Here is a 16,044-nt window from a genome sequence, read left to right as displayed (position 1 = left end):
TACACAGCATAAACATTTTATAGGGATTGTTTCAAACTTGTGCTTAACCTTTCGACACATAAGGCTTCATTTTAACCTGACTCACTGGGAAGGATGCCATTTTTGGTCAATTTGGAATGCTGCTTGTACACCCTGTTCAGTCATATAGCTTCAACAGGGAATAAAATCAGGTAGAATTTAAAACTAACTTTGGAACCCAATTCTATAAAGTTAAAATTGCTCCCTATCGTATTCAGACATTCTTCACAAAACTGCCCCAGATTAATGGTCCACTACTACAGAATAAACTTGTAGGTATGTAACGGGAAGATCACTGCAGTTGTATGTTACAATTAACTTAGTTTTAAAAAGACAAGTTCACTCTCAAATAATAGTGCCAAAGCATGTAAAGTGCATATGATATCATGCAGAATAAATGGAGTGAATTGGATGATGAAGATAGAATTAATTCCCAGCCCAGATTACTTTTCATCTGAAAGAAGAAGCATCAAATCCAAAATCCACTTTCCTTTTAAATAATGACTAGCTTAGTATGCATGTGAATTAATTGAGTCAATGCAAAAATGATAATGTTAATATTGCTCCATAAAATGGAAAATAAATTGTGCATAAGGGAATGATCTTATTACATAGCTTGACTTCAATCATAAAGAAAGCAATTGACCAAAAACAAGTATTTGAAGAGAGACAGAGACACAGAGAGACAGAAGAAAAGAAGTTCATCGTTCTGGATATCATGGATAAATATTCCAATTTCTCGATGCACATTTAGTCTTGAGTTCTCATCACATGTCAAAGTATTAAAAATTATTTAAAGAACTCTGTAAAACTCTTGACTGGCTCCAATCTCCACCCTGTACTTTAGCTGATCTAAATTCTTCTACCTGTATCCTATCCCACATCAGAAGTTGAGGGAAGGGGAACAGTTATATAAAGCTTTGGGTTGGTTTAGTGGTTAGCACTGTTGCCTCACAGTGCCAAAGCTGTGTGTTCAATTCCAGCCTTTGGTGACTGTCTGTGTGAAGTTTGCATGTTCTTCTGTGTCTGTGGGGGTTTCCTTCAGGTACTCTGGTTTCCTCCCACAGCCCTAAGATGAGCAGGTTAGGTGGGCTGGCTAAATTGCCCTGCAATGTATAGGGATTTGTAGGCTAGGAGGGTTAGCCATGGCAAAGGCAGGGTTACGGGTTAGGGTAGGGGGTTGATCTGGGTGGGATGCTCTTCGGAGGTTTGGTGTGGATTTGATAGGCTGAATGGCCTCTCCCTGCACTATAAGGATTCTATGGTAGCGCAGGATTGGGACCGTGCTACATTTTTGCAGTATTCTCAATCACCATGATTTTAACATGCCTATATACAGGCACGAGAACGCTGCCTTCATATATTTTAAATTTAAATGTCAAAATTCCATCCAGTTAGCGTCAGCTAAGGTCATGCAGCTAAAAGCAAGGTATTTTTGTAAGGTAAGTGAGACTTTCTAAAACTTTTAAAAGTCTTCTTCCAGATGAAGAGAAGCAGGAGTACTCTTCCACTCACCACAAAGAATTCTTCAAACTTTACCATCTTCAGCTAAAGAGTTTGAATCAGCATTGTACGTGAGGCTCAGGGAGGAAAATTTATCAGGCCTCCTGATCCAGGTGTAGGACCATATGGTTCCCTGTCTGATTATCAGAAGACTAATGCAATGAATAGCATGAGAAGCTCATGGTGCAGTTGGTAGCATATGGCAATTGAGGATCAATTTAAAAACCCTCATCACTCTTGTCAGGTCACTGAACTTTTATTGGCATTGCATCTAGGTTCTTGAGGGTTGACTCCTAGCATTGCCACCATTGTTATTTCAGAGCACGTGCTTGGATAGCCCCCTGGCCCCATTGTGGTAACAACATCTCTCTTCTCCTTTTGTCTCATCCAGCAAGACCTCCAATTCAACATCCAGGAATCTTTGGAGCAGGGACAATAGGATGGGTGAGCTGCATAGAGGCCTTGTGCAAAGTTAATGAGAAAAGCAATGGGGAACAGTGTAAGAAAACTCGCTTGGGTTCACAGAGAGAAACCCGGCATGAAATTAAAACTTAAGGCAGAGTTTACCAGAAATTGGCTATGTTTTAAGTTTTCAAGCATAGGCTGGATAAGCACAGTCAGAACCCTGTTTATTGTGAGCAGCTGAAGGGATTATGCTTCATGCTACGATGCACCAGTCTGAGAGCTATGCCTATATATCTAGCATCACACTACCACAGAGATAGACAGATGTCTTTTTGGTTTGACAGTAGGATCCTGTTAGAACAAACTCCACTTACGTTGTTACTACACAGCAGCAGAGTCAAATAGCTAGCTTTCTCTGTTGCTCAAATATTTGAAATATCTTACCCATCCAGTGTAATCAATGTTGGACTGGAGACATTTCAGGTTCTCTAGTGTTGATCTTAAATCTATGCATATGTTTGTATAGGAAAAAGTGAAAAATTATCTAATCAGAGTATCCTGTAGGATGGCTTTGAAGTGCCCTATTTCAGCATCAAGCTTGCAAGGTGCATGAATGCCTAAGCCCTAATTATGAAGTTGCGAATAAGGCCATCTTGTCGCATGTCAAACTGAAGAAATCCCAATGCATATATTGAATGGTGGAGGACTTGCAGTAGACAGCAATCGAGAGCTCTCTATTGGCCAATTTCTCAACTAGGACAATTCTCAAACTCTCCCATGCTGTTATTATCATTGTACAAGGGCTTCCACCTTAGTTTTAAGTGTTGCAAGTTAATTTTAACATATGCTCTGCTCTCATGCTTGGATCACCCACTTAGATTCAGATTCTCAACAACACTGGCAAAATGGTTTAGACACCGTGATGAACTGGTAGCATGAAGCTAGTACACTGCCTGCATCACATTTAATCAGAACATGGTGATTGTGAAGATTGAATCCATTTTAGAGGTTGTTCAATTTAGCTTTTGTTATTTGGTTATTCGACAAGATAGGTTTGACTAACACTATAACCTGCTTTATTTCAGTGCTTCTTTACAAAAATCTCATGTAATGAGAGGAACTGGCTTAAACTACACAGCCATTAATGAATGCCTCCTGCATATTTCAAATGTTGTCGCGTGTGTGTTTATTTCTATCTATTTAGTTCAATTCTTAGATGTTAAAATCTAGCCAGATGTCTAACTGCGCTAAGCAATTGTAATTTTGGACATGTTCAACGTCTTTTAAAACTGATTGTATTTGAAGTAGGAAACTGTGCCACACAGTTTGTAGATTTTGATTATGCCTTTTGATGAATCATTTGGGGATTTTCCTGTGGCATAACCAAGATTCCAACTTCACTTTAAAGAAAACTAGGTGCAGAGAAAAACTTTTATTTACAATTCCCTGTGGATGTGATGCTCACTTTTAACCCACCAGTTGATCTGACTTGTTTTAACCTCAGCAAGTTACATTATTGCAGTGATATTATCACTTAAGGAAGAAAATGATATTGTTGTGATGTGGAACACTGTTTCTTCAACAGCTGTGATGATTCAATGGGATTAAATATGATTACTCATAAAACAAAATGAAATCAAAAGCATTTTCCAGAACAGAACATATCAGCCAATACAAATCTGCAAAGCTTCCTGCCAGTTAAACAACAGCAATACCATTGTATTAGGTAGCAGCAGCTTACATTAATCCTTCAACATCTAGTTTGTGGATGCATAGCTAATATCATAAAGCATGGAAAAAACTTCACAAGCGGCTGCCTATTGCAATCCTCATGTCTTATCATGCACACAGCCTATTTTAATAGACTTTTTACTGACACTGCATCAAAATAAAATGAATGTGCTGCAGATATATAACACCCTAGTCTAATTTTTGAAACTTTAACAAATATCTTTAAGGTCAATTTTCACACAGGTTTTCAGTGTGTTTGATATTATAAATCAATATTGAATAAGGTGGCACGATGGCTCAGTAGTTAGCACTGCTGCCTCACAACGCTAGGGACCTGGGTTTGAATCCAGAGACAGTAGGAATTGCCGATGCTGGAGTCAGAGATAACACGGTGTGGAGCTGGATGAACACAGCAGGCCAGGCAGCATCAGAGGAGCAGGAAAGCTGACGTTTCGGGTCTGGACCCTTCTTCAGAAATTGTTCGAATCCAGACTTGGGTGACTGTCTGTGTGGAGTCTGTGTGTTTTCTTCAAATCTGCATAGGTTTCCTCCAGGTGCTCCAGTTTCCTCCCACAGTCCAAAGGTTGGGTGATTTGATTTGATTTATTATCACGTGTATCTAAGTACAGTGAAAAGCTTCGTTTACAAGCAATACAAGCAGATCATAGTAAGCAAGGAGATAGAGATCATAGGGTGAAAAAAACTTGGACAGAGTGAGGCACACAGGTTACACTGCACAGGACGTGCATGAAGCAAGATCAGCATTAACAAGATCAACATTATTTGAAGGTAGAGAGTCCATTCATCAGTCTAATAATGACAGGGAAGAAGCTGTTCTTGAACTTGCTGGTGCGTGTGTTCAAGCTTCTGTATCTTCTGCCTAATGGAAGAGGTTAGAAGAGAGCATTGTGAAAGTGCAATGGATCTGCGGCAACGAGAGGTGTAAATAGAGTCCATGGATGGAAGGTTTCTTTCCATGATGGCCTGGGCTGTGCACACAACCTTCCATGATGTTCTGGGCTGTGCACACAACCTTCCATAGTTTCTTACGGTCCTGGGCAGAGCAGTTGCCATACCAGGCCATTATGCACCCAGACGGTATGCTTTCTAAGGTCCACCTGTAAAAGGTGGATTAGCCATGCTAAATTACCCATGGTGTCCAGGGGCATGCAGGCTAAGTGGATTAGCCATGGGATTGGTTGGGATGCAGTTTGGAGGATTGGTATGGATTCAATGGGCAAAATGGTCTGCTTCAACATTGTAGCGTTTCTACAAAGTTGACCAGCTTCAGTTCTGTGGAGAATCTGGGATTGTTGTCTTTGGAGGGAAGATTTGATAATATAGTGAGAGGTTATGATAGGATAAATATGGGAGACATTATTGCAACTGGCAGGAAGAACAATAACCAGTTTTAAAATAATTGGCAAAAGAATCCAAAGGTAGACATGGACGTGCAGTTTTATGTAACAATTTCCACGATATGGCATGCCTGGCCTGAAAGGTGGGCAAAAGCAAATTCAAGAGTAAGTTTCAGAGGGATATATAATTAAAAGGGAAACATTTGTAGAGAAACGGGAGCAAAGCAAGAGTGTGGAACTGATTGGATTCCTTCTTCAAAGGGCTGACATCGGCAGAACGGGCAGAGTGACATCCTTCAGTATCTGCATCTTTATTTTCACTATCTATGAACAGGAAAAACAAATCTGTGTGATTTTTTATTCGTTTATCAGACATGGCAGCACTGGCCACATTACTTAAATGGCAATTCCAGTTCAGTTTCTGGTCAATCATAACCCCCCAGGAAATTGATAATGGAAAATTCAGTGATGAGAATGCCATTAAATGACAAGGGGGTTAAATTGTCTCTTATTGGAGATGGTCATTGCCTGGCATTAGTGTGGTACAAATATTACTTGCCACTTGTCAGCCCAAGCCTGGATATTGTCCAGATCTTGTTGCATTTGAACATGACCTGCTTCAGTATCCGAGGAATTGTGAATGCTGCTGAATGTTGTGCATTTGTCGGTGAATATCCTCAGTTCTGACACAATAATGGAACATAGACTATTGATGAAGCGGCTGAAGACGGTTAGGCTTAGGACACTACCCTCAGGAAATCCTGGGGAGATGACTTGGAGCTGAGATAACTGACCTCCAATAACCACAACTTCTTCCTTTATGCCAGGTATGACTCCAACCAGCAAGTGTTTTCCCCGGATTCCTGCAAATTCTAGTTTTGTTAGATCTCCTCAACACTGCACATGATCAAGTGTGGCCATGATATCAAGGGCATTCACCCTCACCTCATCTCTGGAATTTAATTTATTTTTCCATATTTGAACTAAGATTTTAATGAGGTCAAGAGCTGTGACCCTGGTGGAACCAAAACTGAGTGTCAGTGAGCAAGTTATTGCTGAACAAAAGCTTTTTGATCGCACTGTTAATGTTACCTTCCAGCACTTTGCTGATGATCAAGATTTTGGCTGGGTAATTGGCTGGGTTTGATTTGTCCTGCTTTTTGTGTACAGGACCTACCTGGGCAATTTTCCACATTGTTTAGATAGATGCCAGTGTCATAGCTTATAGGGAGATAGGTCTGGGTGGGATGCTCTGACGGTCAATGTGGACTTGTTGGGCCAAAGGGCCTGTTTGCACACTGTATGGATTCTATGGAACTTAGATCTGATCCATTGGGTGTGGAATCTCTTAGCTCTAACAAATGCAACTTATGCTGACAGACATACAAGTCCTGTTCTGTAGCATTACCAGGTTGACAACTCATTTTTAGATACACCCAGCACTGCTCCTGGACCAGCTTGGCTAGAAGTGCAGTTAGTTGTCAGGGCCAATAGCCTTTGCAATATCCAGTGCCTCCAACCATTCCTTGATGTTTCATGGAGCGAATTGAATTGGCTGAATACTGACATCTGTGATGCTGGGACCCTTTGGAGAAGGCCAAAATGGATCATCCACTCGGCACTTTTGGCTGAAGATTGCTGTAATTGCTTCAGCCTTATCTTTTGCACTGAAGTGCTGGGCTCCCCATGAATGAAGATGAGATATTTGTAAAGCCTGTTCCTCCAGGGTTACTTAATTGTCCACCACCATTCAATCCTGATGTAACAAGACTGCAGAATGGGTGGCACGGTGACTCAGTGGTTAGCACAGCTGCCTCACAGCGCCAGGGGCCTGGGTTTGATTCCACCCTTGGGTGACTGTCAGTGTGGAGTTTGCACGTTCTCCCTGTGTCTGTGCGGGAGCTCTGGTTTCATCCCACAGTCCAAAGATGTGTAGGCTAGGTGGATTGGCCATGCTAAAATTGCCCATAGTGTTTAGGGGGGTTATAGGGGGATGGGTCTGGGTGGGATGCTCTGAGGGTCAGTGTGGACTTGTTGGGCCGAAGGGCCTGTTTCCACATTCTATGGAACTTAGATCTGATCCAATGGGTGTGGAATCTCTTAGCTCTAACAAATGCAACTTATGCTGACAGGCATACAAGTCCTGTTCTGTGCCATTACTAGGTTGACACCTCATTTTTAGGTACACCCAGCACTGCTCCTGTCTTGCCCTCCTGCACTCTGCATTGAAGAAACTGGGTGGATCATGCACACTTAACTGCACTGACTATTTTGTGCTAATTTTATCTTGCTGGAAAAATTGTCCCCTTTTAGTAGGTGATGTTGCTGCAGTTGATCACAGGTAGAACTGATGTGGAGAAAAGTGTAACAAGAATTGTTGGACTATGTTGGTGATTCCAACTGATAGCCAGAGTGTCCATTGACATTGTGTCAGCTGGGAGGCAAACTTACTGCTCGTGTCACAAGCAGTCTGTTTTGCAGCGAACAAAGTGTGTTTTAACAGTGCAGTATAACAAGCAATTTTCACAGACTATTTGAAAAACAATTAACTACGGAACGCAGAATTCGTGATGAAAACTTTCTCCCACTTCTCCAGCAAGGTGCAGCGAGTGGAAGATAATGACAGACAGCTTTTGTTCTTTAAATTAACCTCATCAGGGACAGTCTGAAGGTTTGATTGACAGGGGAATTATCCAGTCATCTCCATTCTGATTGGAATAACAGAGTGACTATATATTCCCAGTTTATGTGGTCTGTGCATGATGAAGGACATTCATCAGCTCCCGAGGACAACTGTGGCTCTTGCTCCTGTCCTCTTTCCAAATAAAATCTCTCTCTGAAGGTGGAGGAAAGGAGCAAATTCTATCACAAACATCCAGATGTGAGGAAGTAGGCCTTTCGGCCCCCTCAAACCTGCTCTACCGTTCAATAAGATCATAGCTCCTCTGTTTGTTTCCCAAACTTCACGCGCCCATTTGCCACAATAATCTTCAATTTTCCTGCCTAACCAAGAATCTACCTACTTCTGCCTTAAAAATATTCAATCACCCGACCTTCACAGCCTGCTGAGACAGATAGGTCCAAAGTTGTACAATTCTCTGAAAGAGAAAAGAAATCTTCTTGTCTCTGTCCTGAAAGGAAAAACTATAACTTTACAAGTGCCCGCTAGTTCTGGGCTCGCTGACAAAAGTAGACATCATTTCCATGTCCACTTGGCCATGCTAAATTGCCCTTAGTGTCCAGAGATGTGCAGGCTAGATGGATTAGCTATGGTAAATGCGGAGATAGGGTGGGAGGCTGAGTCTGGGTAGGATTCTTTTCAGAGGGTTAGTGTAGACTCAATGGGCCATATGGCTTCTATCTGCACTGTAGTGATTCTATGGTTCTATACGATTAAGGCTATTCAGGATCATATAAACCTGAATCAAATCACCCCTCATCCTTCTAAACTCTAACCTGTCCAAACTATCTGCATAATACAGGTTTCTCATTTCCAGTATTAATCTCCTCTGAACCACCTCCAATGTACTTACATCCTTCCTTAATTAAGGAGACCAAAACTGTACATTATTCAGATGTGATCTCACCAATGCCCTGTATAGCTGAAGGATACTTTTGTCTTTAATTCATCTCAATATAAAATATAGCATCCCATTAGTTTTCTTAATCATTTACTGTGCCTGCATATTAATGTTTTGTGACTGATGAATTAGAATGCCTAGATCCCTCTGCACTTTGGAATTCTGCAGTTATTCACCATTAAATTGTGTTGTTCTGCTTAGTTTTTCTTACTGTGAAATAAACAAACTTCACATTTTTCAATATTATATTCCATCAGCTGGATTTTCGTCCACTCATTTAACCTATCTTTAGTAGTCTGCATCCCTGTTATGTCATCCTCAAAACTCACTTTCCAACCTATCATTGTGCCATTTACAATATTAACCAGCACATCTTCAATCCCCATTATGGGCGGCATGGTGGCACAGCGTCAGGGACCTGGGTTTGATTCTAGTCTCGGGTGACTGTCTGTGTGGAGTTTACACATTCTCCCCATGTCTGCGTAGGTTTCCTGCAGGTGCTCTGGTTTCCTCCCACAGTCTAAAGATGTACAAGCTGGGTGGATTAGCCTTGGGAAATGCAGGATAGGGTAGAGGGGGTGGGTCTGGATGGAATGCTCTTTGGAAGAGTGGTGTGGGCTCAATGGGCTGAATGGCCTGCTTCCACACTGTATAAATTCTATGATCTATTTTGTTTTCTGTCATTCTTTGCAGTCTGACCAGTCATCTGACCTGCCACTCGCGTTTGAATAATTATACGCTTTTTCACCTAAGTTTAATGTGCCCCTTAACTTACTTAGTTAATCACTTTTAACACGTCCTCTTCTTGGAATTTTTCTCTCGAGTAGGAATGTATTTGTTTTGAGAATTCTGAATTATCAGAGAGCACTTTCCAAGCCCATGACCATCACACTGTCTAGAATGACAAGGGCAGCGGATATGTGGAAACACTATCACCTGCGAATTCTCCAGTCACTCATCATCCTGACTTGGAAATACAGCCTCGTTCTTTCAGTGTTACTGGGTCAAAATCCTGGTACTCTCTCCCTAAGAGCATGGTGAGTGAAGCTACACTATGTGGACTGCATTAGGTTGAGAAGGCAGATCACTATCTCCTTTTCAAGGGCAACTAGGTAAATGCAATAAATTCTGGTCCAGGCAATGAAGCACATATTCCCTTAATGGATAACAAAAAATCCCTTTCAAGTCTGCCATTATCATTGATCTATCCCCTTGCCTAATATGCCAGTTCACTTCAGCTAGCTCAGCCTTCAGGCTTACTAAGTTGTCCTGTTGTAAGTTTTACTAGTCTTAGTTCTGGTACATGCATGGCTATGAGACCATATCTTCAATGTGTGCTATCGAATTAATGATTTTGTTCTGAATCCTATGCACATTCAGAAAGAGCCTTTAGCTTTCTTCTCTTTTTATGGTTTCCTGTCTTGCTTGCTGATATATCCTTAGTTTTATTTTCACTCTGTTCTCTCCTGCTATTCTCTGGTCTTCATTTTCCACAACAGTACTTTGATCTCTTGCCTTGACTGTATCCATTAACTTGTTACATTTCCTGAAGATTGATCCCTCATCTCCCCTCTTCTTTAGTTTAAAATGTATATTCACCCATGAAGGAAAAGGAGTTGCAGTATCTTATAACCACTTCTGAACCTGAACTTTCTATTTCCCATCCAAAAAGCCAAATGTAGAATCTGGAGCATTGATTTCTTTGGGGAACAGTTCACCTTCGTACGGGACCTGCTAGAACAGACAATCTGACTACACAGAACTTTGATATTTACCTTCATGTAATTCATACTGCTTCAGTTGTAGCCAAGTACTGCCAGCTGAACAACCACACTGTAAACTTAACTGTGAACATATTCAGGATTTACGTCTTTTTAAAATTACTTTTACTTCTAAAATTAATTCACAAATGTAATTCTTTCTCCTCTTTCACAAGCACGCCCAGCATTTATTGCCGGTCCTGGACAACCATGGCTTATCAAACATTTCAGAAGGTCATTAAGAGTTTATCACATTGCCATTGGTCTGCAGTCCCATATAAGCCAGACCAGTTAAGGATGACAGATTTCCTTCACTAAGGGCAACAACTCAGCAGTTTCATGGTTAATATAACTTAGACTTGTTTTTAATTCCAAACTTATTTAATTCACTGGATTTAAATTTCCCAGCTGTGACAGAAGGATTTGAGCTCATGTCCCCACATCATTAAATCAGGTCTTTGTATTAGTAATCCAGCCACATAACGATTGTATATTTTGAGCCATAGTTTGTGTGCTAAACCTCAGAAAATCACTCCATAATCTGGAGTAGACTGTTAAATATGGACCAAATATGAAACCTTTGAAGGCAATGTTAAAAACTGCAATTTCTAACTCAATAAAAATAAGACCAAATAAAATTCCTATTTTGTCACGGAAAAGATCAAGATTTTGGTCAAGGTATAATAAGCAGCAACAAACCACCTTGCAAATGTACAGATTGCAATCTGACTTTAAGCCACAGTGAACAGATTAATAAGGTAGTAAGAGTTTGATGGAGATAGGGTCCTGGAAGAACACCTGCTGAACCAATGACACACAAAAACTGTGCACAAATCAACCATGGTCATTAAAGAGGAATTAAACTGAAATGCCAACATCTATCCTTTGATTATGTTATTTACCTCCCTTTCCACTTTATTAAGGTTTCATATTTTTACATCTATCTAGTTCTGATTTTCCATATTGTAGTTGCTGTCTCAGAATAATAGAACTGAGATGAAGAGGAACTTCTTCATTCAGAGGATAGTGAGTGTTTAAACTTTCTACCCCAGAGGACAAATGGGAGCTCAGTTATTCAGTGAGTTCAAGGCAGAGATTAATAAACATGTAGTTATGATGGGGATAGTGGAGGAATATAGCATTTAGATGATCTGCCATGATCCAGAATGGTGGAGTTGGCACAAAGGGCTAAATGGCGTACTCCTGCTGTTATTTTTCTATGTTCCACACACCGTTATGACTCAGAGCCAAATAGCTATTCCCGTACCTCCACTGAGTCAAAATCCTGGAACGTCACTCCTTCTCAGCAATGTGGTGTATGTACATCACACGTATTGCAGCAGTTCACAAAGGCAGCTCACCACCACCTTCACAAAGGCAAGTAGGGATGGACAACAAATGTTGGCCTAGCCAATGACTCCCACATCCCATGAATAAACTTTAAAAACTATTAGCTGAAGGCAACATTCCTCACTGAGCTCAAGAGTCAACACAGATTCTGGACCATAAACCTGAAGGTACAAGGTTTTAAAACAGAATTTAAACTCAACACAGGAGCAATTGCTTGACACCATTAGTTTGCCATGGATGAAGTCTGTGGAAATTAAACCAGCTAACATAAAATTCCAAAGTCCAGGAGGCACAGATCTTCAGGTTCATTACCAGATCAGCACAAAACTTGGAGCAAATTTTCACTCAGGCATTATGCATACCGGAGAATCAGGCTACTTCATTGTTAAGCAGAAATGTATCTTTTAGAGAGATTGGAAACAGAACTGTAGAATGGGTGGCATGGTGGCTTAGAGGTTAGCACTGCTGTCTCACAGTTCCCAGAACCTGAGTTCAAATCCAGCCTTGGATATCCCACCTTAGGCAACTTGCATATTCTCCCTGTGTCTGCATGGGTTTCCTCCAGATGGTCTAGTTTCCTTCCAAAGATGTGCAGGTTAGGTGGATTAGCCATGCTAAATTGTCTTGTGACATACAGGCTAGGTCAATTAGCTAAGGGAAAAGCAGGGTTACAGGAATGGAGTGGTGCTGGTGTCTGGGTGGGATGCTTTTTGAGGATTGATGTGGACTCAATGGCTTGCTTCCACACTGAAGGGATCCCATGATTCTGTGAAAACAGGAGAGAATTGTTAACTTGCCACTGCCATTGAGAAATATGCCTCACCATTCAGCTAATGCATAAAAGATGCAGTGAGTTGCTCTCAACACTCAGATGATCTTCACTGGGCTTCTCGCACAATTCCACCATGAATCTCACCAGAGTCCACCTCATTCACGTCTCTGTTACATTCCACCCTCAAACCAGTGGACTCCTGACTTATAAATGTCAGTGGTTCCAACTAATATTTATGTTCCTAATTTTGTCTTGAATATCAAAAGGAACTGATTTGGGATTTTTTTTGGCTGAGTACTGCAATACTTGGAAGTTATCAGCCATAGTGTGCTCCCATTGTTTTACAGTCTTTTTGTCTCAACTTTTTGATCTATGAACTACTGTGGCATTAAAAATGAAAAATATCAATTTGAAATGTAAATGTATCAGTGTTCATACATGCAGCAGCACTCTGAAGTCAAATACTGTGTTACTCAAATATCGTAGCAGACTCAGACAACAAATAGATGTCAATCAAGCTTTTCTACATCTCTAATCTGTATCTCTAATTACTTTCTTCTGTGTGAAATCTGTGTGAATTGGACTACGGTAGGGTTATAACATCAATCACAATGCTACAGATTTACAATGAATAAGTTTGTCTAAATCATCCCCAATTAAGGTTTTTAAAATTTCCTTCCTATTACATCTAATAAGGGGTCAACTAGATTTGGAAATCAAAACCTATCATTCTTATTCCTGATTATACAATATCATTATAAAAATGGTTTTAAATTAACATGCAGCGGGGGCAGAGGGGTTACTGGAATTACAAGATCCACTTATGTGAAAGAAGGTAAATGATAGTTTTGGAAAGAACAATTTTCCTTGAAGCGAAGATGCTACTGTGGTGATAATTACAAATTACCTGAGCCACACTCACATCATCCGTTAAATGCAACAGCTCCTTGCTTGATTCACGCAAGTGTATAATATGCTTTGTTCCCAAACCAAGGTACACACTGGTATGTTCCAAAATATTTTAGAATGAATGAACATGCTGAGATTAGAAGAGATGTCCCTGATTGTCACTAAATAGGACATGCAAATGACAAAATTGAGAATTAAGTTCACAGAATAATTAGAGGAACTATTATATTTTACCTCAAAAGCTAAACATAACCATTTTTCTGACTTTGAAAGTAATGCAGCATAAAACTGCCTTCTTCCCTTGAGAATGCAGTCTGTTAATGTTACTAAGCTTCTCAAAATGAGTTTCAAAATCCCAGGCCAGGCCACAAGAGAAATTAATTCATGAGACATTTGATCAATGTCAGTTCTCCATGGTCTGTAGCCAGTTTCTGTTATCAAAGAAGGGATTGTGATAACAGTGCCTACGCTGTTTGTTACTTAAGTTCTAACACTTCAAAAAAAATTCTAGATTTACACAGTAGAAAATTTAATTAGGCTTGCAAGGAACATAAAGTTTCAACACAACTTTCAATTTAACATGTGCATCTTTATTATCTCTGATACTTGGCACAGTACCAATGTCCACATAGACAGGTGAAAATATTTTAAAAACTATGGAAAGGACGCATAAAGGTAAATTAATGTAGCCTGTATTTTGATGCAAACATAATAAATATACACTACAAACATTACCTTTATCAATATCTGAAAGATTGGTGCTGTTGATGTGAATGTGAGATAAAGAGCCTGAAAATTCTGTTTGGGATGCCCAACAAATCAAAGACATGTTAATTTTCACCTTGGACGAGTTGAAAACTAAAGCAAATTGTCAGTTTGCATATATCTCGGTTTATATATCTCACCATTTCCAGTCTTCAATTATTTATTGATACACTCAATAGTTTGTAATGGTCACAGTAGCAACTAACATTTGTTCAGACTGTTGGATGTTATGATTACTTTTTAAACTGTCTCCTTTAGTTCAAGGGAAAAAGGAGTAGTGGAAAGGGGAATGTGACCTCATACATGGTCCTTTCAGAGAAAAGACAGTTTGACCTAGTTGTCACGGGGACTGTACCCCATGTCATAACTCAAGCAAGCCACCAAATTAATACCTGGACACGGGACAAAAAAAGAACTTTATTCATTCACATGATGAGGGTGTCACTGGCTCGGTAGCATTTATTGCAGTTAAGAGTCAACCACATTGCTGTGGGTCTGGAGTCATATGTTGGCTAGACCAGGTAAGGATGACAGCTTCCTTCCTCAAAGGGCATTAGTGAACCAGATGGGTTTTTCCCTGACAAATCAATTCATGGTCATCATGAGATTCTTAATTCCAGATATTTATTGATTTCAAAATCCACCATCTGCCATGGCAGGATTCGAATCCAGGTCCCTAGAATGTTGTCTAGGTCTCTGGATTAACAGTCCAGCAATAATACCACTAAGCCATCGCCTCCCCTAGCTCTTGCTGTTTATAGACTTACAGTGGCAGTTAGATTGGACAACTTTCAGGAAGGAACTCACAACAAGTGCTGAAAAGTAAGGGAGAAGAAAAATATGATTTTTAGCTTAACCCACCAAACTGGTGAGGATGAAGCCCATGCTTGAGGAAACAAGGATTGAGGGAAACAAGGACAATGGAATCACAAGGAGGGGCCTTTCAACAGGAAGTCCATTCAATAATGTTCAACATATTGAGCAAGAGGAATTTGTTTAAAAGGACATTAGAAGATTTACCTTGATGAAGCAGGGAGAATAGATGCTGTTCAAGCCAGAAAGAGCTTTTGACCTTAATCAAAGAATTATAATTTTGCTTGGAATGTACTGTTTAAACATAGTGTAGGGTTTTCACTTGGTTTAAAAACTTACTAACAAAACTACTTCTGTAGTTAAGTTTATTAGTTTTGGTCTATGTTTAGTCTATGTTAATTTTAGTGTATTTGTTACATTAATAGACTTAAATTATGAATATTTGTGATCCTTTCAATCGGTTGGAAATTTGTATCCCTTTTCTAAAATTATCTGTCTCTATAGGGATCATAACATCCCATTCACTATTGATATGTGCCAGAGGTGTATGTAATCCTTTAAAAAACTCAAACAACTTCATTGTTAAAGAAATGCTCATTTAGAATATCAAATCAGGCATAACAACTGAACAAATAAAAGTTTGATCTGCAGAATATAGCAAAAGGAAGTGAGGCTGAAATAAAACCAACAATGAGATTACAATGAAAACTATTTCATTTTAGTCCAATAAAAATCAGTTGTACTTTAGGTAAGGGTTACATACTAAAATAGAAATAGCTGGGGGAACTCAGAAGGTCTGGCAGCATCTATGAAGAGAAGACAAATAATGTTTTGAGTCCAGCGACCCTTCTTAAGAACTTCAGTTCACAGATGCCACCAGACTTGTTGAGTTTCTGCAGCAATTTCTGTTTTTGTTTGTCTCAGATCTCCAGCTCTTTGGTTTATTTTAAGATTTGCATACTCTATCGATCATGCTACACAGAAAGCATCGTTATAGCAGAGAAAGGCATCTAATTTGAGCTCTATTCAAGCATTAATTGAGTTTTTGTTTACTTTTGCATGGGATGTTGGCAGTTCTT

The sequence above is a fragment of the Rhincodon typus genome, chromosome 26, assembly GCF_021869965.1.
Source record: "Rhincodon typus isolate 14 chromosome 26, sRhiTyp1.1, whole genome shotgun sequence".
Lineage (NCBI taxonomy): Eukaryota > Metazoa > Chordata > Chondrichthyes > Orectolobiformes > Rhincodontidae > Rhincodon > Rhincodon typus.
The sequence above is the reverse complement of the archived record's forward strand: the minus strand, read 5'-3'. Positions refer to the sequence as shown.